Source organism: Lepidochelys olivacea (assembly GCF_965140295.1).
Source record: "Lepidochelys olivacea isolate rLepOli2 genome assembly, chromosome: 2".
Lineage (NCBI taxonomy): Eukaryota > Metazoa > Chordata > Testudines > Cheloniidae > Lepidochelys > Lepidochelys olivacea.
This window is the reverse complement of record NC_140412.1, coordinates 23,165,930-23,189,856: the sequence shown is the minus strand read 5'-3', so window position 1 is coordinate 23,189,856 and position 23,927 is coordinate 23,165,930. Positions and strand designations below refer to the sequence as shown.

Here is a 23,927-nt window from a genome sequence, read left to right as displayed (position 1 = left end):
TGCACAGCTACAGACTAGGGACCGAATGGCTAGGCAGCAGTTCTGCAGAAAAGGACCTAGGGGTGACAGTGGACGAGAAGCTGGATATGAGTCAGCAGTGTGCCCTTGTTGCCAAGAAGGCCAATGGCATTTTGGGATGTATAAGTAGGGGCATAGCGAGCAGATCGAGGGACGTGATCGTTCCCCTCTATTCGACATTGGTGAGGCCTCATCTGGAGTACTGTGTCCAGTTTTGGGCCCCACACTTCAAGAAGGATGTGGATAAATTGGAGAGAGTCCAGCGAAGGGCAACAAAAATGATTAGGGGACTGGAACACATGAGTTGGCAACAAAAATGATTAGGGGACTGGAACACACGAGTTATGAGGAGAGGCTGAGGGAGCTGGGATTGTTTAGCCTGCAGAAGAGAAGAATGAGGGGGGATTTGATAGCTGCTTTCAACTACCTGAAAGGGGGTTCCAAAGAGGATGGCTCTAGACTGTTCTCAATGGTAGCAGATGACAGAACGAGGAGTAATGGTCTCAAGTTGCAGTGGGGGAGGTTTAGATTGGATATTAGGAAAAACTTTTTCACTAAGAGGGTGGTGAAACACTGGAATGCGTTACCTAGGGAGGTGGTAGAATCTCCTTCCTTAGAGGTTTTTAAGGTCAGGCTTGACAAAGCCCTGGCTGGGATGATTTAACTGGGAATTGGTCCTGCTTTGAGCAGGGGGTTGGACTAGATGACCTTCTGGGGTCCCTTCCAACCCTGATATTCTATGATTCTATGATTCTATTTATTCGCATCATAGAGATATGTATAGGACTTGCCCAGGCTTACACAGAAAGTCTGTAGCAGAGCCAGAGAAGCACCCAGATCTTCTGATTCCAGTCTTGTGCTCAAACCATAAAGCCATACTTGTTTTATGTGCTTTTTGTTATTGTAGCAATGTATATTTTGTAAATTACACAAGGTTACTGACTAAAAAGGGTGCTTGTATGAGATTTGCTAAATAGCTGATGCAGGAATGATTCTCTTGCCGCAAAGCTTGCCTAGTGCTTAAAGAAAAGACGCTTAGAAATCCAAAATCTTATATGTTAAAACTGATGTCTGTCCTGCAAAACCAGGATCTGCCAGGATGAATTGAATTTTCAGCATGTTGATATAGATTTCCAGACAGTTTATAGCTGCTAAGTATATCATAATAACAGCATATAATCTACAAACTGCAGACCATACATTGCCAGTGCAGCTGTGAATATTGAATTCAATATCAAACAAATAATTCAAGTAAATAGGGCTGTAATTTTTATTATGGTAATTTTTAGGGGAAATCCATGTATTAGGGTGAAAAATATCAGAACCCTTAGGGCTGTGACTTAAATACTCAAAAGGTACGATTCTTGGATTCTCATTTAAAGGGGTCATTTCAAGAATTGTGCCCATAATGCCCTTTTTGATGCTCTGCCTACCTGAGTGTTCCCTGTGTTTGAGTACTTTATGGGAAATAGTTGGAACATGAACCAGAGGGAGATCTTGGCTACCTTTGTGACAAGTTTAGTTCACACGGAGTTGCAAGCTTATGTCTTGCCTCCTCCCCCAGTACCCATCTCTCTCTCTCACTGCTATGAGTCAGAACTCCCATTCCCAAGAGCCCTACCATTCCAAGTAGGGGCTTCGTTAATTTTTAGTGCATATACCCCTGACAGAGCTAAAGTCCGAGAGATTTTGTGATCTTGCAGCAAGAAAGCTCTACATAGGCAGTAAAGTACATCAGCATTGGTGAGCAGAGAATCTGAGTTGCAACTTGGAAGGCCTGGGAAGGGTCACAAGTTCAGGCTAAAGCTTTGCCTCAAAATATTTGTCACCACAGCCTGGATGTAGTAAGTTTATCGCACTTCCTCTGATGTCCGTTCTTTCCTTTAGACAGACCTCTTCCATCCAGACAGGGAAAAGGCAGGGCAGTGCAAATGCTCTGAGAACATTTTCTTTGATGAGAGACGCTGACTGCATAACATGTAGACAGAAGGGTAATAACCAAATTGAGTAAGTCTCTCTTGCTCAAATCTGGAATATGTTTGGTTAGCTGGACAGAGGGCCTTCCTAACTATGAATCAGGACATTTATACTCCATGATCAAACAAGTATAGTAGAGCACAGTGTCTTTTTAAAAAAGAGAGATGACTCATTTATTATGATTTGCCATTCCTCTTTTCAGTAATAAGACTGAAATGTAGGCTTATTTTAGCTCAGGAGGGAAGCAGCACTTTGTGATACTTATTTTTATATCTCTGTCGATAGGGGGACGTAACACATACCAACTGCCTGCCCCACTCCCACTCGTGTTTTGCATTGTAGACAGCCTGGGGAATGCTGAAGCCAGAAGGTTTGTGTCTGCTCACCAAAGAACTGGGTTAAGCCTAAATAGGAAGAGCCAGAGAGTCCAAAGGCTGTTCTCTGCCAGCAGATGTTTTGCATTATCTGCTGCACACTGATGCTTTCTGTGAACCTCACTAGGGCTTAAACTACCATGTTGGCATCTTCTGGGAAAAATCTTTGCTTTAAGAGCAAGGACGCAAACAGTTCAAGGACTCCCACTTCCGTCATAAACATTTCTTATACCAAACTGATAATTTTCTTAGTTTCAGTGAATCTCAAAGGAATTTCTTTTTACCCGGCTATTAAAAGGTATAGTTATTTTCCCTTCCCCACCCCCTTCCCACATATCATCCCACAGAAATATCTGCTCTAGATCTATGTTCCAGATCACCGGAGATCTTGACATTTGGAGATTTGTTTCCTTCAGCTTGAACAATGAAAAGTCACTCCATTTTCAGATTCTCAGTGCCGTTATGTTTGGGCTGCAAAAAACTGCATGGGAATGTTTGAGTTTATAAAAAAGAGTTTCTAATAGGTTTTTTAAAAGATCCTTAAACTATTTATATTGGTGTAAGATTTTTGTCAAAACTTTTTTTTTATAGCAATCTAAATGTTGCGCTCAATTTGAGACCCCTTTGAGGGAGACAGCATAGAATCATAGAATATCAGGGTTGGAAGGGACCTCAGGAGGTCATGGACCATACAGACTGGGATACAGAAAGGGGAGTCAAGAGATTCATAGATCCGAGACCAGAAGGGATCACTATGATCATCTAGGTTGACGTCCCATATAACACAGGCCATAGAACTTCCCCAAAATAATGTGATGTGAGTTCTGTCAGTAATTTGGTGAGTTAGGTTCTGAGCCTTGCCCAAATTTTCTCATGCCTCAGTTTCCTCACCTGAAAAATGGGAATGATGATTACTTACCTTTTGTAAACATCCTGAGATGTCTGTATGAAATGCACCATTATATGTGATTATTTATTATCTGATGTAATTTCAGTAGTGCTAACCCCAACCATTCAAAAATTAGGTCAGGTCCCCAAAAATCCTGAGATTGGCTTAAAAAACATGAGTTTTTAAAAATTGAGACCTTTTTTATTTGCCTTCTGGTTTCTTAGCCTTTAGGTTTACCCTCAGGTTATGGTTTCAGTTTTTTCTCCACACCAATGAGGAGTAGAAACTTTTATGTTTAGAGCTGAGAATCTCACATAATCGCTGTAGGAGCCGGGGCTTTACGAAAAGCATCAAACATTGTAAGACTCACCATAAAATCCTAAGTAGTAGCAACACTGTAAATTTTTATAATCCTTCCTTTAAAAACAGAGTGGAGATGGGGCTCTCTCTGTTGCGGTCACAATTCTCATCACCTTCCAGGAAAATAGCTGTCTCCAGCCCTCGGCTCAGGAATGCCTACTGTTACTGTGGTAGATTTGGAGCTGCCTGTAACTTACCACTATTCTGTGCGTTTGTCTGACTGCTGTAAGGGGGTTTACTGTATGAGATGAAGGGGTTAATTCAAGACAAGGCTGGCTGCACATAGGCAGGAAAGAGTACAATGTCTTCAGATAGCCACTCATCTACCAGCACTCTCAGGACACTGCGAGAGCCATTGACTTTGAAGCTCCACCTCTGACACCCTGCTGAGCTCACCAGACTGGTTTTGGGCAGCAGGGCAAAAGGAGCCTGGGGAATTGAGAACAAAGCACTTTGGTTGGATTTAAAAGCCAGACCCTCAAGAACATGGTGAGGGAGAGTCAAGGGGAACAGATTGAGACCCAGGCTCCCTGAGGGTAGAAGTCTGGGATAAGATAGGCCTGCCTAGGATTCTAGGTAAGGTAGGCATGCATGCAGACCTTTTGTTTTAAAAAACCTTTTCTCTTATGCTGTGCTTTGCTCCTACTGGTAAGATTAAGCAATACTTGGTTTTAAGAAGGCTGTTTTGGGTCACTGTAACCAGTGGTCGTGGCTCCCGAAGGGAAGAACTACAGGTACTGAACTCAGCTGGCTTGAGCAAGGTTGATACACAGGGGACTGAGGCTGGCTGGGACTCAGTCTAAGAGAGAGAATTGGAGGATTCTGTCCGAAAGAAAGTAAAGGCACGAGGCCTGGCAGCTGAGGGGTGCATTCAGAGAGACCAAAAGAGGGGTAAGCAGTGTAGTGATCTCTATAACTATGACCGCAACTAAGGGTCTGTCTACACTGCAATTAAAAGCCCAGGGCTGGCCTGTGCCAGCTGACTCAGGCTCACAGGCTTAAGCTGCAGGGCTATTAAATAACAGTGTAGACATTCCAGCTGCAGCTTAGGCTGTAGGACCCAGTGCGGGGGGGGAGCCCAAACCCAAGCCCAAATCAGCTGGCCCAGGCATGGATGTCTAATTTCAGTGTACACATACGTTGTATTGCTTTTTAAAATTACAGTTTAGGGGAATTAGAGCTTCTTTGTATTTTGAGACCGAGCAAAGTAGGTGCAGTTTTCCTTTAACTATGTATAAATATGTAACTTTTTCAACTCAAACTTCTTGAAAATGGTTTTGGTTGTATCACACACCCCAGTCTCACAGTTATTGGAATTGCTTTGATGTTCTTTCCAGAAATCAAGTCATATCTTCTTTTGGGAAGAGCCAGAAAACATCTTCCTCACTTGCTGGAAAGGAGCAAAAGACTTATGGTGACTCTCTTCCTATCCAATTACAGATTTTCCAACTTCCCATTCAGTTGAATGACAAGACAGTCTGAAGTTTATGTCCAAATCCTTCAGATTGAGTTAAAAATGCAGGTGGTTCTCTATTTGCTGACTGAAATGACAATTTCCTTCAATCCCTTCTCTTGAACCATTCACTTAATCGTGGCATTTGCTTCCGGTGTTCTTCTTGCTCTTACCACTCCCATAATTATTCTTTACCTCCGACCTCATTCCAAACCCACCTTACTCTACAGGCTCAAGGGTTGTCTGTCTGCCTGTCTCCCAGATACACACACCCCTTCTGAGTCACACTAAGCTTTTATCGTCAGGGCTATTGCTACAGCTGCTGAAAACGGGAGTAGCCCTATCTTCATTCTGGTAAGAAACGGAGATAGGTAAAGCAAACGGTAACATTTGGGACACATCAGATGAGTCCTTCTGGTGAGGAAAATGGCAGCAGGACTTCTGTCAGCAGGTGCCACTACTCTCTCCAGAGTTCCACCACACCCTGGATGGATGACCTCTTTGTCAAGATGCCATCTCCCCATGGGCTAGCAGAGCAGATTGTGCTTTGGAGGAACGTGTCTATTGCTGGTAGACCTTCTGGGGTTAGTTACAGTATATACAATTAGCAGCAATATTTTAGGATTCCGGAATGTATGATAGGTTTCCACTGTCTGCTCAGCTTAAGCAATATGAAATCTTGTTCCAGACACTTCCCAGGTAAATAATGCTACCTCCATATGAACTGAAGTCCAAGTCTTCTGGTCTAGCACTCTGTCTTAGTAATGGTGAGCTAGAAAAAACTATTGTCCCTCACTCTGCTCTGATTTTTGTTTTACTTGCTGGTCAGAGAATTGGGGTGGGTGTTTGCTTTTTTTCCCCTTCCTTCTGATTAGTTAAGTTTTTATTCCTTCCCACCCCCTGTAGGTGTCTGAAGTTCTGCCTGTCTTCAGTGCAGTTAAAAATACTAAAAATCCCATGATGTAAGTGATACGTTACTGGTGAGTAACATTTTCTCTTTTGTTTAAAATGAGAAATCTGGGTTTGGTCAAGCAGAAGGAAGGAGATGGAAGATTAAAAATCAAAGTTAAAGTGCCCTTATTTAAGATATTTTGTACAGTGAGAAAATCCACTGTTTTTTGACCTCTCCTGTAAATCACAAAATAAGGTCCATACTGTATGGGCTGAATAATAGCCGTGCTGAAAACATAGACCACATCAATGTGTTTAACTGAGAAAAGGGACAACAAAATGGACCTGTGGCACTATCCAAAGCTCATTTATTGCTTTATTTGCTGTGCCACAGACAGATGAAATTTTGATTTTCATGTTGTTGGAGATCTAAGTTCAGAATTCTTCTTTGGTGGAAAATCTGCATATTCTGAAGGGAAAAGGGAAAAACCGGATCTGTCAAGATTCTGATGACATTTGTATCTAAGACGCCAATTGTATCATCGAAATAGACAACTGGTCTAGTTGGGGCTGGTTTTTGGGGAGCAGTAGGAACAATGTGTCCCAGAGCAACAGTGCCATTAAACCACAGGTCTGACACCTAGATCCTGCTGGATCTAGCCAAGTGTAGAGGACTGGGACAATGAGAAGCACAAATACCAGGGGGGAAATTGGGGCCAAAAACTCTAGGATCCATGGGTCGGATCCAGGTGTTCACATGCTGTTTCTCCAGGATTCACTGGGATCCAGATTTATTTTGGTGTAAGAGGCATGCCTACACTTGCTCTCCATTTAGGCATTACAATTTGGAAGGTGGGGAGAAAAATACTGGCTGGGTCTAGGTGCCAGACCCAGGGTTTAGTGTGGTATTGTTCTGAGGTACATATCGGCTTGGCGGGGGGAGGGGCGAGTTTACAGCAGTAAATGCAGTTAGTCTGCTCTCTATTTTTATATTCTAATTTGTTGTCTTGCACACTAAAATGGGCAAGATCCAGGTAAACCTATCTTTTATCCACACCGTACAGTGATGCCTCTTGTTGCTTCCAAATGAGCAGAACTTCAAGTTGAAATACAATCCCATTTCATTTTGCTTCAATGGAAAGAATCCCTTTGCAAGGATGGGTCACAGAGAGCAGAATGAGACCACAAACTGAAACCATTTAGGGAAGAAAGTTGTAAGGACTATATTTTGCCAACGAGAGAGAGGGACCGATTCCAGCTCTGCTGAGAAAAGAAATGATCACTAAAACATCTAGCAGTCATTTAGGAATTGAAAAATGTAGGTATAGAGTAGCAATTTTGCAATAGAAAATCCTGTGTTTCAGTCATTTTGTGAAATGTTAAAGTAAGCATAAAGAGGCAAATATTTTGGAAGAGAAGCTATTTTTTAAAGTGCAGTTATTGTTAGAAAAGTGACTCTGAGTTATCTGGGGATTTTTTATTCTCCTTGATAACTTCCATAGCACATATTCTTCAGTTGAATAAAAAATGTTTTTCTCTAAACTACCAGTGTTTCCAATGCCCCCTGAGCTCTGAAAATCTGCCTGTGTTCTTTCAGTCAGTAGCTAAGACTCTGCAGTCAGGACAGAGGCCATTCTGCTTCTGATGCATGAGCCAGACCAGAATCCAGCTCCTTTGCCTGCAGCTGTGTTGCCAGCAAGAGTAGAGCTTGTTTGTGTCAGTAAACCCGGCAGATATGACGGGGATAGTCACAGGGGATCAATGTATTAGAAAGATGCCCTCTTCACCTAGTGTCTCTTTCTGAACATAACCATGGGTTAGAGGGCCACTTTAAAGTTGTTTGTTCACCTAGCTTGAAAAGTAACGTTAATTTGTTTTGAAAATTAATTCATACATTTGAACATTGGTTGGGGGTGGGAGGTTGTTTGTTTTTTGTTTTTGTTTTTCTCTTTAAGGATATTTATAACGCTCACATCCTGGAACTGCACCTTTCCTGTACAGTAACAAACCACTTCTCCAAAGGTGCACACCATGGCAGTCCTTCCCTCCCCTGCTGTTCCTTTAGACACACTTCTACTGAGCTAGGGGTGGGCAAACTTTTTGGCCTGAGGGCCACATCGGGACTGCGAAACTGCTGTGCCTCCCCAAACAGCCTGGCGTCCGCCCCCTGACTGCCCCCCTCAGAACCCCCAACCCACTTCTTGTCCCCTGACTGCCCCCTCCCAGGACCCCCCGCCCCAACCACCCCCCAGGACCACACCCCCTATCCAACCCCCCCCCGTTCCCTGTCCCCTGACTGCCCTGAACACTATCCACACCCTTGCCCCAACTGCCCCCCCAGGACCCCACCCCCTATCCAACCCCTCTCCCTCCCCCTCCCCCCACGCCACTCAGAGCAGCAGGAGCTCGCAGCCCTGCTGGCTGGCCAGAACCAGCCACGCTGCCGCGCTCCCCGGCAGGAGCCGCGGGCCAGAGCGCATGCAGTGCAGTGAGCTGAGACTGTGGGGGAGGGGGAACAACAGGGGAGGGGCCGGGGGCTTGTCTCCCCGGCCGGGAGCTCAAGGGCCAGGCAGGACGGGCCCGCGGGCCGTAGTTTGCCCACCTCTGTACGAAGCTGTCAGTATTGAAACTGGCAAGAATCCAGCACTCCAGCATTTCAGAGGCCACTCTTCTTATGAATTCTAGGGTAGTGCTAGCTTCCAGTGCAGCTGGAAGATGGGGAGACTCACTCATATCTGCCTGCTCGTTCTTCAAAACTCGGCTGGTAGCTCAAGTTGAACAATGTCCATCTTCTAGACCAAAGTGAAGGGATGATTTTGAAAGAGGAGTGCAGCCTGTATGTGCCACTAGTATATCACAGCCGTGTTGAGAGAGTGAAGAATAAAAGTGAGATAACAGACCACGTGGAAGCCACACAGGTAATTGGTGTGCATTATTCTCATGAGGCTATAAAATTATTTGCGGTGTGATGTGGTCACTGCAACATAGTAAGAGCAGACTGTAAAATTCCCAGCTACCTGTCTCCTAAGATACTGGCACATTAAATCCTCTTGGACAGAAGTGTGAATGAAGAGAGTGATAAACTGGGGCATGCAAAATGTCTGCAGCAGAGTTCTGCTGACTGACTGAGGGAAATGATACTGCTTGAGAGGTGGGGGAGAAACTGGAGATGGAAGAGTTTGGTTTCTGCACCTTTGCTATCTGCATTTCCTTTCAGTAGTTTCCTGTAGTTAGCAATGCCTAAGGGCCAGATGGTTAGTTATTCAGAGATACGTTTTAAGTGTAATTGTCATGTTCAACCTGGTGAGATTTTGAGGGGTCCAGGGGAAGGAAAATCCTTTAATATCCCTTCACCATTTTTTCTCTTTTTCAGTTCCCCGACTCTCCTCATGGCAAGCTTTCCCTAAGCCAAGGAGAGCTAGATATTGCCTATCTTTTTTCCCTTCCTTTCCTCCCTCAAGAGCTGTCAATATTGTCGCAGAGGTCACCTAGACAAGCTACTTAAGAAATGGCTGAGGGTCCATCCAGGAACTGAGCCCAAAACCACCACAGTGTTCCAGGATCTTGCCTGGTGCAGGGCTCAATGACCAAACTTGTGTCCAGTGTATTGAAGTGCGGACCTGCGGCAAAAATCAAAAATCCCTTCTGTGTAAGGGAATGTGCGTTACACATTGCTAAGTGGGTATGAATCTAACAATCTTGCTTAAGACTCACCTCTGAATTTGTTCCGAGATGTTTTCTTCATGTTCAGATAAATCCGATATTCACCTGGATTATAACAATGAGAGAATCCTCTTTCCTAGTTACCCAACAGCTGATGATGTGCCCGAGAGGCCTAATCTCAGATATACCTGTGTAAATCAGAAGTCCATTGAAGTCCATGTATTGACTTTAGCCAACTTCTTTTGTGATGTCCTTTTGACTTCATAGTGTGTGGTTTGTTTCACTTTTAGTATTGGATTCAGGATGTAGTGATTTTGTGTATGACACAAAATTCCCGATTTATCTGTGGGTCACATAAAGGAGATGTTCGTTGCGGCTGACTGTTCCCTAACAGGAAATGTTGGGGTGGTTTTGTTGTCAGTCCTGAGTTTGCTAACCATTTGTAACCACGTTAAAGACGAACAAAGCAAAGGAGAAAGTTCACCGAGTGCGCACAATAATGACTGTTCAAAATGTGGCAGAATGACAGCGGTTTGCTGGGCTTCCCTCTCCTCTTTTATGTGAGCTGAGAGATTCAGCTCCAGCTCCTTCAGTTCCTTGAAGGCTAAAATGTTCATTTTCACTTTCACCAGAAAGTCCACCTCTCTAAACATCATCAATTAATAGGCAGATATTCCCTGTGCTATATCAACCCCTTGCCCGAGTAGTATTGGGGGGAGACTGTGTATTGTAATTTCTTTAAAAAACTGAACACACGTACTAGTACATAGGGGGGAGTGAGGGGAATCCTGTCTCTAAGGAGTCAGAGCTTAAATAAAGCTACCCTTTTTTGACCTCCGAACTTGAGACCAGAGATCATAATGACCAGAGATGGAAGGCACTTATTGGATCACACAGTTCTCACCATGGCAGGATGAAGAGGAGACTTATTCCTTATTGCCATGAAATTACATTCGATCTCATACATGTGGGGGTTAGAGTTTCCAAAGCATTCACCATTGGCTTAGCTCTGCTCCCTTGTAAGGCTGCAATCCATTATTCTGTTTTTTCTGGACTTTGATATGGCACCCGTTTCATTAATATCGCACGATCCTACCCAGTAGATCAGAGCCTGACAATTCCTTATAGTGCTGAAAAGGAACAAAAAAAATATTTTTTTAAAAAGTTTAACAGTTGGGGGGGAGGGGCAATTTTCATTGAGCAGGTTGCCACGAATTGCATCAATCCAAGAACTGCTTGTGGTTGTCATAGTCACAGCCTACAACACCCAAACAAAGCAGCAAGGAACCAAAGCTGGCATCCAAAAGCTGTTATATTAATAACATTCTTCTGGTTAATAACTACTAATTTATGTATGTAGTTTTCGTTTTTAAAAAAAGTATGAAACTTAATAATCTTTTGCTCACAGCTTGGTGTGGGTTTTTAAATAAAGCCTAATTTTTCATCCTCCCCCAAAATTGGACTGGAATTTCTGATTCAGTAAGAATCCCTGCAGCAAGTTTCTATTGGTATGACACATAGGTAAAATCCTGACCAGTGAAGTCAGTGGTAACACTTCCATTGACTTTAATGGGGCCAGGATTTCCCCCTATGAGAAAGGTGATTCAAAGGTGATTGCCCAGTGGGCAGTCTTTCAAAGGTCATTGCACACATGACAATATCCATGTGATAAATTGCACAGGGCTGTGATAAATAAATTTATTACAGGCCTATGAGTGTATTGCTTGCTTCCTAACCCATCTCCCCAAGACTTATTCTAACATCCCAAGTCCTAGAGTAGCTTCAAACTCCTCCATTTTTTCAATAAAACAACCTGAGTGGGAAAAGCTTTATCCTTCCTACTCCACCACCCAAATAAGAAATTTATGCCCCAAAATTTACCTGCACAATGCCCAGGATAAGTGAGATTCTGTCCTGAGCCAGGGACTCATTTTCGTCTCTATAAAATATCATAGCTGTAAAATTTGGTACCTTGGGATCCTGCAAAGCTAAAAATACAAGCTTTATGCAATTGGAAAGATGAGGCTCAAATTCCTACCTTCCCAGTGGAGCCCAATGCCTGGCAGGGGCTGAGATATCAAACTTAAAAGTAGTGACATTTGTGTGTGTGTGTGTGTGTGTGTGTGTGTGTGTGTGTATAATACATAAACTCTTCCAGGCTAGTTTTGAAAGGGTTTTGCACTTACCAGATTTTATTTTTCTCTCCCTCTGAGACCTGCACAGTTGGACTTATGGCAGTGGTTCTCGTGACTCCAAATGGGGTTGTGCCATTAGCAGATGGGGTCACGGCAATCCCTAATATGTGGAGGATGCCATTTTGCTCCACACCGCATGACCGGTTATGTATAGTGCATGTGAGGTCACCATGCATGGAGGACACCATTTTGTACAATGAAGAGGCATCCGCTGCACAGCATGACCTCACCCGCACCATATGTACGAGGTCATGCTGTGTGGAAGATGCTATTATGTAGGGCAAAATGGAGTCCTCCATACATGTGACCTCACACTTGCAGGGAGGGTGAGGTCACACTGTGCGAAAGATGCCATTTTGTTCTACAAAATGGTGTCTTCCATTCTGCGTGGCTTCTGGGAGGCAATAATTCATTAAAATGGGGTCATGCCAACAAAAAGTTTGGGAACCCCTGGATTATGGTAACTTCAGGCCCCTGCTACAAGAAATAGTCCTAATAATTTTTTTTAGACTTTACTAAAATAGATTTTCTGTGACATATGGCACATAAATGGTACTACCTACATGGTTATGTGGTGTGAGCTAAAGGTTTCATGAGCACTCATTTAGAATAACCTGCATAGTTTATTCATGCCTTCATCACTTGTGAGTAAAGCAGCCATTCCAAACTTACGCCAGTAAAACCTCTATACCATCCCATTCCATCATGTAGTTCCTATTTAATAGGGTCTACAATGCACACTCCAAAAGCATTTTCTTCCCATGTTGGGGGCAGACACTGAGTGCAACAGGCATTAGCCATAACAAAGAGGTCAGAGTCCAGAACCAAAGCGACCAGAGATGATCGCTGTACTCAGGGACTATTGATTCAGCGACTGCTGTATTCTTATCAACTCGGTCGTTACTGTGAGAGCCCCCTGCAAGGTCTTGTTAAATAATAGCTAGTGGTTGATTAATGTGCTGTGAGTCAGCAACGCAGTATTTTAGCTTTCTCTAGTTGCTATGGTAATGTTATTTTAACAAATAGCTTTTTAATATTTAATGAAAACTATATGCTTCTGGCAAGCTAGAGTAAGAACTACTCCAATTACTACTACAAAGGGTTAGCAATGAAGAATATTTCAGAGCCACATTTTTTTCCCCCAGAACTGTCAGCTCCCTAAAAATCACTTTAATTCATTAGTTGCAAGAAAATGTAAGCCTGTTCCCAAGACACAAAGCAAATGTAATGCAAATCCGCAGTTACTCTGCAATTGAAGGTTGTCACTTCTTTGATGTGTAATGTCAACTCACTACATGAGGACATAGCAGTATGATAGCATTTATTAAACATTTATTTGTAGCTGGAATTCCTCATTTTACCTGTGCCTGCCTGATTTTGTTTGCTTCATGTTCCTTATGTGTCAGGTTGGATGCTTTTTTCCCCGCATCAGCTGGTACAGGAGGCAGTTGGTGTATCCAGATCAGACTCTGGAGTGAATCTTTTTTTAAGGTGAGCACCTGTGCTCCCTAATAAACCAAATATTCTACAGGGGAGACAATAACAGAGTACCAAGTCCCAAAAATAATTAAAAGCTCTTTTTATGAATTACATTATTTTATATTTTTTTATCATCTGCATAGTATCAGAAGTTGCTGGGCTTTTCAGGTAAGAAAGCTGCTCTGGAGAACTTATTGTGTGTGTGTCTCACAAATAATATAAGAAGGAAACATAACATGAATAACTCTATATAATGTGAGTTTCATAGATAACATATTTATATTACATAATTTTATATCAAGCATATAACATTATTTGAATGTTAATTAATTTTCTTTGTAAAGTGCTTTGACATCTTCAGAAGATTCCATTCTGTTCTAGATACCTGACGTAGTTCTCTGGTCCACAGCACTGTTGTATCTGAGCACCTCAGTTTTACACATATATCCTCGCCACAACCCCAGGAGGTAGGGAAGTGCTGTTACCTGCATTTATCGTTGGGGAACTGAGGCACAGAGAGAGAAACTGACTTGGTTAAGGCCACATAGGAAATCTGTAACGGAGCTGGGAATTGAGCCAAGTCTCAGGCTACTGCCCTAATCCTGGACCATCCTCCTCATTCTATACAGGTTTTTATACCACCTTGTCATCTTAGTATGTGAGCAACATCCAAAGCAACATGATTAACATCTGTCACATTCATAGATAAGCGTTATAGAAGTGAAATATCCCAGTGAGAGGCAAACATTATTAAACCCAATGAGTTTCCATATGAGCAAAGCAAAGTGCAAAGACGTTCAGACCTGCTGAAGACCTTCTAGAAAGTCAGTGACAGAACCAAGACAAGAACTTAAGAATCCTGCGTTTCCTGCTCTACTCATTAGACCATTGTCCCTCCCATTTATCCTAACTAAATTATAAGATCACGTAAAATAATCAACGAGGGAAGAAAAATAGAAATCTCACATTCTCTATTTTATTTTTCTTTCCCCGTTGATTATTTTAAGTGATTTTAATGTTTGCTTAATATTGCACAAGTCTAAAAACCTTTATTACATCTGATACCACACCTCTTATTTACATGCTGAACATTTAGATTCATCTTATAGCCTTGTAGCTTCTGTAAAAATGTAGTCGGTGTCAGGCCCTTTGACATATTACCCTTTGAACTGAGAAGGGACTCGACAGCTGAATGTGACAGACAAAAGAAGGAAAGGTGGGCAGGGGAGGACAAGGTTAATTTACAAGATCACACAGTTATATAGGTTCATTCTTGTACCATTCCTGATGGTTCCAAGAGAGGAGATTTTTTTGTTTTACAAAAATAAATTAAGTAAAATGCGGCTACCACAGAAGCAAACTCAATGGTCTTGTAGCGAAGGTGCATCTCTAGGAGGCATTTAAAAGAGCATCGGGTAGTGGCTTTGCAAATTATTTCAGGGAGGGCATTCCATGCCTAAGGGCCAGCATGGAAGGAAGGCCTGGAGATTGTTGTGAGAGAAGCTGACAGACACATGGAAGAGGGTTCAATTGCTGGTGGAATGGAGGAGGCAAGTGTCAAGATGATAACATACAAGAGCTGACAAATTATGGAGGAGCAAGAGCCTTAAAAGTGAGGATTAACAGTTTGAACTTAATGCAGTGGAACAGGGGGAGTCTGTGGAGGGACTTGGAAGGTGATCTGGTGACAGTGACTAACAAGGAAAGATGATTATCCTAGCCACTGTGCTTTGGAGTGTGTCAGAGTGGGGTGCTGTGTGTAACTGGAGAGGAGGCAGCAGTAGCCAAGAAAGGAAATGACCAGGGCCTGAACTGGAGCTTTAACAATGTGGTCAGATTTTGGAATTAACATGAAGGGGAAAGCAGCAGGATTTGTGTGCTAACTGGATGTGAGGGGTACAGGCAAGGGAGGAATCAAAGATGGCCTGGGTCTGAGTGACATGTGTTGTCAGCAGTGCTGTAGAATGGGAGAGGAGAAGGAAGGGTTTGGGAAGAAAAGTCAGGAGTTCAGTTCCACTGTGTTCAGCTTGCTGATGAAACAGTCAGGGGATGATGTTGGAGCAATTGCTCTGGGGGAAGGTATGCAACAGAGCAGTAGGGCTCTTCTGTTCACCTTGTTAGCAAGTTTTGGAGCCCTCCTGGGTGATGTGATGGTGACTGATAACTGCTGACTCCTGGCAGGTCTGGCTTGTTAACTGTATTATCCTGGACAGAAGGGAGATTAGAGGAGCTCTGAGCGGAAAGGCTAGGGGGATGGGATAGAAGGCTGTCTGCTGGGAAATGCAAGGATCAGCCAACCTTAGAAAGAAAGTTTAGACTAAGGGCAGGTCTACACTACAGGGCTAAGTCGACCTAAGTTACGCAATAACGTAGCTGGAGTTGACGTACCTTAGGTCAACTTATTGCGGTGTCTACACTGCGCTGGGTCGACGGGAGAAACTCTCCCATTGACTTACCTTATGCTTCTCGTTCCGATGGAGTACCAGAGTCGACGGGAGAGCGATCAGCAGTCAATTTAGCGGGTCTTCACTAGACCCGCTAAATCGACCCCCAGTAGATCTATTGCCACGTGTTGATCCTCTGGTAAGTGGAGATGAGCCCTAAGGTTCAAGTTTTTGTTGTTTGTTAGGACAGATCTACGCTAGAAAATTTTACCAGCCTAGCTACGTCAGTCAGGGGTGTGGGGTTTTTTTGTTTTTGTTTTTTCAATGGCATAGATATGCAAGTAAAAGACCTAGTGTAGATGCAATTATACCAGTATAAAAGTGCTTATACCAGTGTAATTTGTGCCAGTTCCCCAACCAGACTTTCCACTGTAGACTAGGCCTTTGTAATTCAAATGTAACCTCCAGGAAAAGGTGTCAATTCCAACCAAATACAATATGTAGAATCTGTTTACAGCAGGGTTAGAATTTTGCCTGCTTGTAATACAAAGGCATGATCTAAACCCTAGCATATTCCAGCAATACTATTTCACATTAAGGGTAATAAGCATATGGACTCAGGCTGTGTCTACGCTTAAACTGCTACAGTGGCACAGCTGCTGTGCTTCAGTGCAGATACTCACTACAGCAACAGGAGGGGTTCTTCTGTTTGTAGTTAATCTACCTGCCCAAGAGACAGTAGCTAGGTCGATGGAAGAATTCTTCCATTGACCTAGCAATGTGTACATCAGGTTAGGAAGGCTTAACTACCTCGCTCAGGATATGGTCAGAATTTTTCACACACCTGAGTGACGTAGCTGGATCAGCCTAACTTTTTAGCGTACACCTGGCATAAGTTACTGGGGAAGTCTGCTCTAGAACAAAGGGTGTAGTACTGTAAAGAGAAACTGAGGCCTGGTCCACACTAAAAAGTGGTCAACACAGCTACGTGACTCAGGGACGTGAAAAATCCACATCCTGAGCAACGTAGTTAAGGTGATCTAACCCCCTGTGTAGACAGCGCTAGGTCGATAGAAGAATTCTTCTGTTGACTTAGCTACTGCGTCTCGGGGAGATGGATTAACTACAGCCACGGGAGAACTGCTTCCGGCACTGTAGTGGGCGTTTGCGCTGAAGTACTACAGTGGTGCTGCGGTAGCTGCTGAAGTATAGGCATAGCCAAAGTCCCTAAGATCAGAGTTCAGGATTCCGTTTCCCTGTAACAGGTGATGATACCATGAGCACCCAACAGCAGGGTGAAGAATGCAGCTTTAAGCATTGTTGTAAGATACTTGTGGTGATTGTTTACACTTTCCTCTGAAGTTTCTGACACAGTCCACCGCTGGAGACAGGATAGAGTGCTAGGTGGAACATTACTGGTCTTTTCTGATTGGCAATGCCTGTGTTTCTAGATCAGCTTCTCTTGGCTATTCAAGAATAGCTCATTCGGTGAGAATACTTAATGAACAATCTTCAGCAGCACTGGGAAAAGAGCCCCACTGCAGAGAGCTGCTTCAATAACACCAACAGCATGACAATGAAGTGTTCCACAGGTAACCTTTGCTAGCACTATTCTCCCAGTGACTGCTCCTCGGGGCATCAGCTAACACGAGTGTGGAAATCAGTCAGGGTTGGTTTTCTAGAGAATGGACTGCTTAGGACTATGACTCCAGCCGTGCATTAGAGAAACTGAATTCTGTCACATGCCCCTGTTGTGCAACTCGCGTGATTTGCATCATAATTAGTCCCATGTGATGCAACTATGAAATTTGCATTGGTTAACTTGTGTTTAGCACTGATTTTGCTTTTAAGCAAATCAGGCTAGTATTTTATAAATGCACTGTGCACACACTGGGGTACAATAATAGTCTGAGTTTTCTCAGTTTTTACTGTCAACATTAGTCATCACTCAGTCAGATCTAAACAAATCTGGCATGTTTTCCTTTCTACACTGCCCAAAGTACAGTCCTCCCACTGAAAAGTCTAAAACTAGTCTCCATTCAGCACAGTCTGAATCCCAGTCAGCACTGCCATGTGTGAATTTAACCTAGTACCTTTTCACAGTACCTCCTTGCAGGTTTAAGGGGTTTGTGTGTGTCAGAGGGAAGAGAGAATGCAATGTTGAGAACCACTACAGTAAAAGTCGTAAGATCCAGTGTTACAAAGAATCGTGCTGCATTTACACTGGCATTTTTCAAAATGTAATTGTGGGTGAGACGGAGCATTATTTTTTTTTTTTTTTTTTTGTGGAAGGAGGAAGTGGATTTTTGGTTTTGTGCTAAACCATTTAATGGGTTTCTACTGTTAGTACAACCTTTTTTCTCTGGCAGTTTCTCTGGTGTGCTAAAGAGGCCGAAACATGAGAGTGAGTCACCATGAATAGGCTTTCCCCTCCAGTACCAGTGGAGTGCGTCCTATGGTGATAACACTCTTTCCATTCCACTAGTATCTCTGGAGGATTTTAAACAGAACCTACTAAAGTTAGAGTATTTTAAATCAGCATCCAAGAGTTTTAAAAGAGCTGGAGCTCACTGGACTGTTAATGTTGATTTTCAATAAGTCTTGGAGCACTGGGGAAGTTCCAGAAGATTGGAAGACAACTAATCTTGTGCCATTTTTTTAAATGGGTAAACAGGATAACCTGGGTAATTATAGGTTGGTCAAGCCTGCCATCGATCCCAGGCAAGATAATGGAGCAGCTAAGACAGGACTCTATAAATAAAGAATTAAAGGAGGGTAATGTAATTAATGCAAATCAGCATGGGTTTATGAAAAACAGATCCTGTCAAACTAACTTGATACCATTTTCCATGAGATTACAAGTTTGGTTAATAAAGATAATAGGTAATAGCCTTGACGTAATATACTTAGACTTCTGTAAGGTGTTTGACTTGGTACCCAATGACATTTTGATTAAAAAACGAGAACAATATAAAATTAACGTGGTACACATTAAATGGATTTAAAACTGACTAACTAATAGGTCTCAAAATGTAGTTGTAAAAAGGGAATCGTCCTCAAGCTGGTGTGTTTCTGTGGGGTCCCTCATTAATAGCCGTACACTATTTAACATCCTCATCAGTGACCTGGAAGAAAACATAAAATCATCACTGATAAAGTTTGCAAATGACACAGAAATTGGGGGAGTGGTAAATAATGAAGAGGACAGGTGACTGATTGAAGAGCGATCTGGTTCACTTTTTAAACTTGGTGCAAGCAAATAATATATGTTTGACTACAACCAAATGTAAATGTATGCATCTAGGAACAAAGAACGTTGGGCATACTTGCAGGATGAGGGACTCTATCCTGTGAAGCAGGGACTCTGAAAAAGATTTGGTGGTCGTGGTGGATTATCAGCTGAACATGTGCTCTCAATGTGATGCTGTGTCCAAAAGCGATCCTGGAATGCATAAACAGGGGAGTAGACAAGTTACTTTAGTTCTGTATTTAGCACAGTGAAAATACTGCTGGCATACTGTGTCCAGCTCTGGAGCCCACAATTCAAGTACATTGAAGAGGGTTCAGAGGAGAGCCATGAGAATGATTAAAGGTTTAGAAAACATGCCGTATAGGAACTCAATTTATTTAGTTTAACAAAGAGAAGGTTAAGGGGTGAGTTGATTAGTCTGTAAGTATCTACTTGGGAAACAAATGTTTAATAAGGGGTTTTTCAGTCTAACTTAGAAGGGTATAACATGATCCAATGTCTGTAAGTTGAAGCTAGACAAATTCAGACTGGAAATAAGGTGTAAATTTTTAACAGTGAAGGTAATTAACCCTTGAAACAATTTACCAAGGATCATGGTGGATTCTCCATCACTGACCATGTTTAAATGAAGATCGGGTGTTTTTCTAAAAAATCTGCGCTCGGAATTATTTTGGGAAGTTCTATGGCCTGTGTTATACAGGAGGTCAAACTAGATGGGGTGGGTAAACTTTTTGGCCCGAGGGCCACATCTGGGTATGGAAATTGTATGGCCGGCCATGAAAATTGGGGTTGGGGTGCAGAAGGGGGTGAGGGCTCTGGGATGGGGCCAGAAATGAGGAGTTTGGAGAGTGGGAGGGGGATCAGGGCTGAGGCAGGGGGTTGAGACACCGGGGCGGGAGAGGGAGGAGGGTTCAAGCTGGGGGTGCGGGCTCTGGGGTGGGGCTGAGGATGAGGGGTACAGGAGGATGCTCTGGGCTGGGATCAAGGGGTTCGGAGGGCAGGAGGGGGGTCAGGGCTGGGGTAGGGGGTTGGGGTTCTGGAGGGGCTCAGAAGTGCAGGCTCCGGACGGTGCTTACCTCAAGCAGTTCCCAGAAGCAGCGGCATGTCCCCTCTCCGGCTCCTACGCAAAGGCATGGCCAGGCGGTTTTACGTGCTGCCCCATCCGCAGGCACCGCCCCTGCAGTTCCCGACCAATGGGAGCAGCGGGGGTGGCACTTGGGGCAGGGGCAGCATGCGAAGCCAGAGGGGGGACATGCTGCTGCTTCCAGGAGCCATGGCACACACGTGCAGAGCAGCCCCCAACCCTGGTCCCTGGCTGGAACGTGGGAGCGGTGCAAGCCCCAGATCCCACTCCCCAGTGGGAGCTCGAGGGCCAGATTAAATTGGCTGGCGGGCCAAATGTGGCCTGCGGGCCATAGTTTGCCCACCCCTGAACTGGATGATCAAATGGTGCCTTCTGGCCTTAGAATCTATAAATCTGTGGAAGGGGGACAGCCTGTTTCCTATGTCTTGCAGTAATATGCAGATGGTATTTGATCTTGCGCCTCTTGAAGTTCAATGGCAAAATTCTAATTGACTTTTGTGAGACAGGATCAGGCCCTTAAACAAGTGCTTACTAGGCATTAAGAAAACATGCAAGTAGACAAATAGAGTGAATGCCCAGGTGGATGTATGCATGCATGCAAAAAACAAACAAAAAAAAGTCATAACTGTGCATTCCCTTCATAAAGACCTCAGCCCATATTGTAAAAGAAAAGAATCTCTGCAGCATTCTATACCAATGTTCTGAAACACATGGCTGCTTACTGTGATGATCCTGCAGTGTTTTGGTCCACTACTCTAGCATACTGGCATTTACTTTAATAAGAAAGGATCCAAAACTACTTCCTCCTCTTGTCTGTGCTGAAACCCTGAAGTGTAAATTTCACATATATGGTGAGAATCTGGAAGTATCTCTTTCAAGACCTTTCTGGCTGGGTAATTGTGCCTTTGTGACTAACCCAGGATTGCTTGCACTAGAGTTGCATGGATGTACCTCCATAGGGTTCACTGGAGCTAGACCTGATTGATACAGTGAGATCAGCACTAGGCCCTTGGTGGTTAGAGAGGTATAAAGCTGTCAAGCTCTGTGATATTTAGCACTGTGTTGAGTTTTCCAGGAGCTGTAATTTTGGATCTTAAAAAGCTCAATGGATTTTTCTTCTTTTAAATGCTTACTTTAACACATGACCAGATGTGGTGGCGTGCACCTGTAATCCCAGCTATTTGAGAAGCTGAGCTGGCAGGTTGCTTGAGCTCAGGGGTTCTGGGCTGCAATGTGCTATACCAATCGGGTGTCCGGTGCCACTGACAGCCTGGCCAGTGGGTGGCTGAAGGACTGGCTAGAACAACACGAATGACGTGTTGTGATCGGAGCTCTCTCTGTGAGAGCTGATGGGCCGATAGATCAAGGTGCCTTTGACACATACACAGTTTAGACCAGAGTCACACTCCTAGTGATGCCAGAATGGAGAACAGATTCTGACACATCCTCAGGCGTTGGGCTAGCAACACAGAGAATGTGCTGAGCCCCCAAGAAGACCTCCTACCCCTACTGTGCTAATGGCATAGCCGTGCAGCTGAAGGAGTGAAAGAGAGAAAATGGAGTCAAATGGGAGCATTGCTGAACAGCTGCTGTTTTAGCAGCTACGGTGTAGCCACATATTTGGATTCCTTTCCTGTGCTACCTACAGCTAGTTTTAAAGGAGAGGGGATCTCCAATGAGCTTTTAATGGTAGAGTGAATAGCAAAACTGTGATGGGAATGGGCATATCAGGGATTAAGATAGCTGCAGCATAAATAAACATTGAAATCTTGCCTATAAGGGGAGAGGATTTCTACATTCATTCATGAGTGGAGAGCACAGTATTACCTGTTGTGTTTGAAGGCAATGCAGGAATAGGTAGACCTCAACTGGGGTAGTGAACCAGTTTAAAAGTTCCAGTGGCTTGATTCTCCTCACTGCCCAGGTCCTTACAGAGTCAGCTCTGTACCTTACAAGCACATCCCTCTTCCTTCTATTCCAGCAGGGTTTTCTTGGCCAGAATTAGCTCGTGGGCCTAGAGGCACTTGAGTTCCACAAGCAAGGTTCACTGCACTGCTTATCTGACAGGAGTGGCAGGGAGTTTCCTGCAAACTCGACTGGAGGCAGACTCTCTCTCCCTCTCCCGGTGCACAGTCTCTGTCAGTATTTATCAGCCACTCTTCAAGTCACCAGTTCAGGCCATGGCCTAGTTTGTAGATTACATTCTGCTTCATTACATATTGCTGCCGTAGCAGAATATGCCGCTGCACTCCTGGTCCTTTGAACTGCCCTTTTATGCTGCCTGTTCAGGATATTGTCACAGCCTAGATTCAGTGTTCATAACACTACCAAATAAAAAGAATAAAAACTCAAATAGATTTAGCTGGTAAATTAGATGGTTAAAATGGAATCCCAAAGAGACCGTCTTCAGCACCTCCCTTTCGTAACACAGCTTTTCTCTCTAGCTGATACAGAATTGCTTAGATCAAGCAGCTGAACATTTTTTTAAAATATATATATATAAACCATTTTATTGCTTTGTCTTTTAAAACACATTTTAATGTGGGATGAGGCAGTTTACGATTCTGTACCCCTTGCCTCTAAAAGACTTAAAGGAAACAGTTAGATAGTATTAATTGTTAATACACAGTATTAATTGTATATTAATATGCAGAAGGTTGTGTTTGCACAGTGCCCAATTGTGGTAGCCTCTTCTCTCCTTACAGCTGAAATAAATGCCTGAGGCCTAAAAATACAGTTATGGTCCTGACATCAACATAATTGGCTTCAGGCTGTGCTTTATGGCATGATGTTTAAGGGAAATGCGATGTTGGGCAGTGGGCTATATTTTCATATCTCTTGTACTGGGATTTACCCATGCAATGTCTTGAGCACTGAGATGATGCTGTATCAGCCACGCTCTCTCCCTGCAAAGCCCTCAGTGAAACAGGCCTCTTCTATGAAGCTTTGAAACATCATTCTCACTGTAAGTGATGATTTTAAAGTAAATCATTTTGACTCTTATCCAGTGCATCATGTTTATACTATATTGTCTGAGTCAGGCTCAGGGTCTGATCTTGCAAACACAACTGACGGTAGCTCTCATTACCATAAACGTTTGCCGGATCAGACCCTTTGACAGTAAGGTCTTGGGGTAGAGGCTGTGCCCTCGTCTCTACAGCCTGATTGCACTCAGTGAGCTCATGCATGCAGTTCTTTTACATGTAAAGGTCTAAAAAACATGACCTAGGAGGAAAGATTGAAAAAACTGGCTTTGTTTAGTCTCGAGAAGAGAAGGCTGAGGGGGGACATAACAGTTTTCAATACCTAAAAGGTTGCTTCAGGGAGGAGGATGAAAAATTGTTTTCATTAACCTCTTCAGATAGGACAAAAAGTAATGGGCTTAAATTGCAGCAAGGGAAGTTTAGGTTGGATATTAGGAAAAACTTCCTTACTAAAATTGCCTGGGGAAGTTGTGGAATGTCTGTCATTGGAGGTTTTTAAGAACAGGTTAGACAAACACCTGTTAGGAATGCTTTAGTTATTACTCAGTCCTGCTTTGAGTGCAGGAGATTGGACTAAATGATCTATTGAGATCCCTTCCAGTCCTACACTTCTATTATCCCCTATCCTACCCGACTTCTGCCAAGATTTGTACTGGGGACATCTTCTAAATCCCTTTTTGTCTGTGCTGCTCGTACGGAAATACATTTTAAATTTAATTCCATAGATGGCTCTCTCAGTAACTCTTATCAGAGTCCTCTTCCTTCCTTACTGCTCAGTCAGCAGATTTCCCTAGTTAAGAGGAGAAGGCTTACCACACCTTCACACCTGACAGAGCATCCTACTCCATAAAGGAAATATAAGCACTAGATGACCTAGGTCAGTGATCCCATAACTGTGGGGCATGCCCTAGGCAGACGTGGAGGAA

General features: G+C 43.5%; 1 protein-coding gene across 4 annotated transcripts in view; it reads left to right on the top strand.

The window, feature by feature from the left end:
- The window catches only part of ZHX2 (zinc fingers and homeoboxes 2), a 115,897-nt gene that overhangs the window by 41,184 nt on the left and 50,786 nt on the right, over positions 1-23,927 (top strand). The window contains exon 2 of one of the 4 annotated variants that reach the window (XM_084618766.1): positions 5,978-6,033. The exons of 2 other annotated variants lie outside the window; for them this stretch is intronic. The gene's annotated coding sequence lies outside the window, so the exon portion shown is untranslated. Of the gene's footprint in view, positions 1-5,977; positions 6,052-23,927 lie in introns of all 4 variants that reach the window. One more of the 4 variants, XM_084618764.1, reaches the window with a different exon arrangement.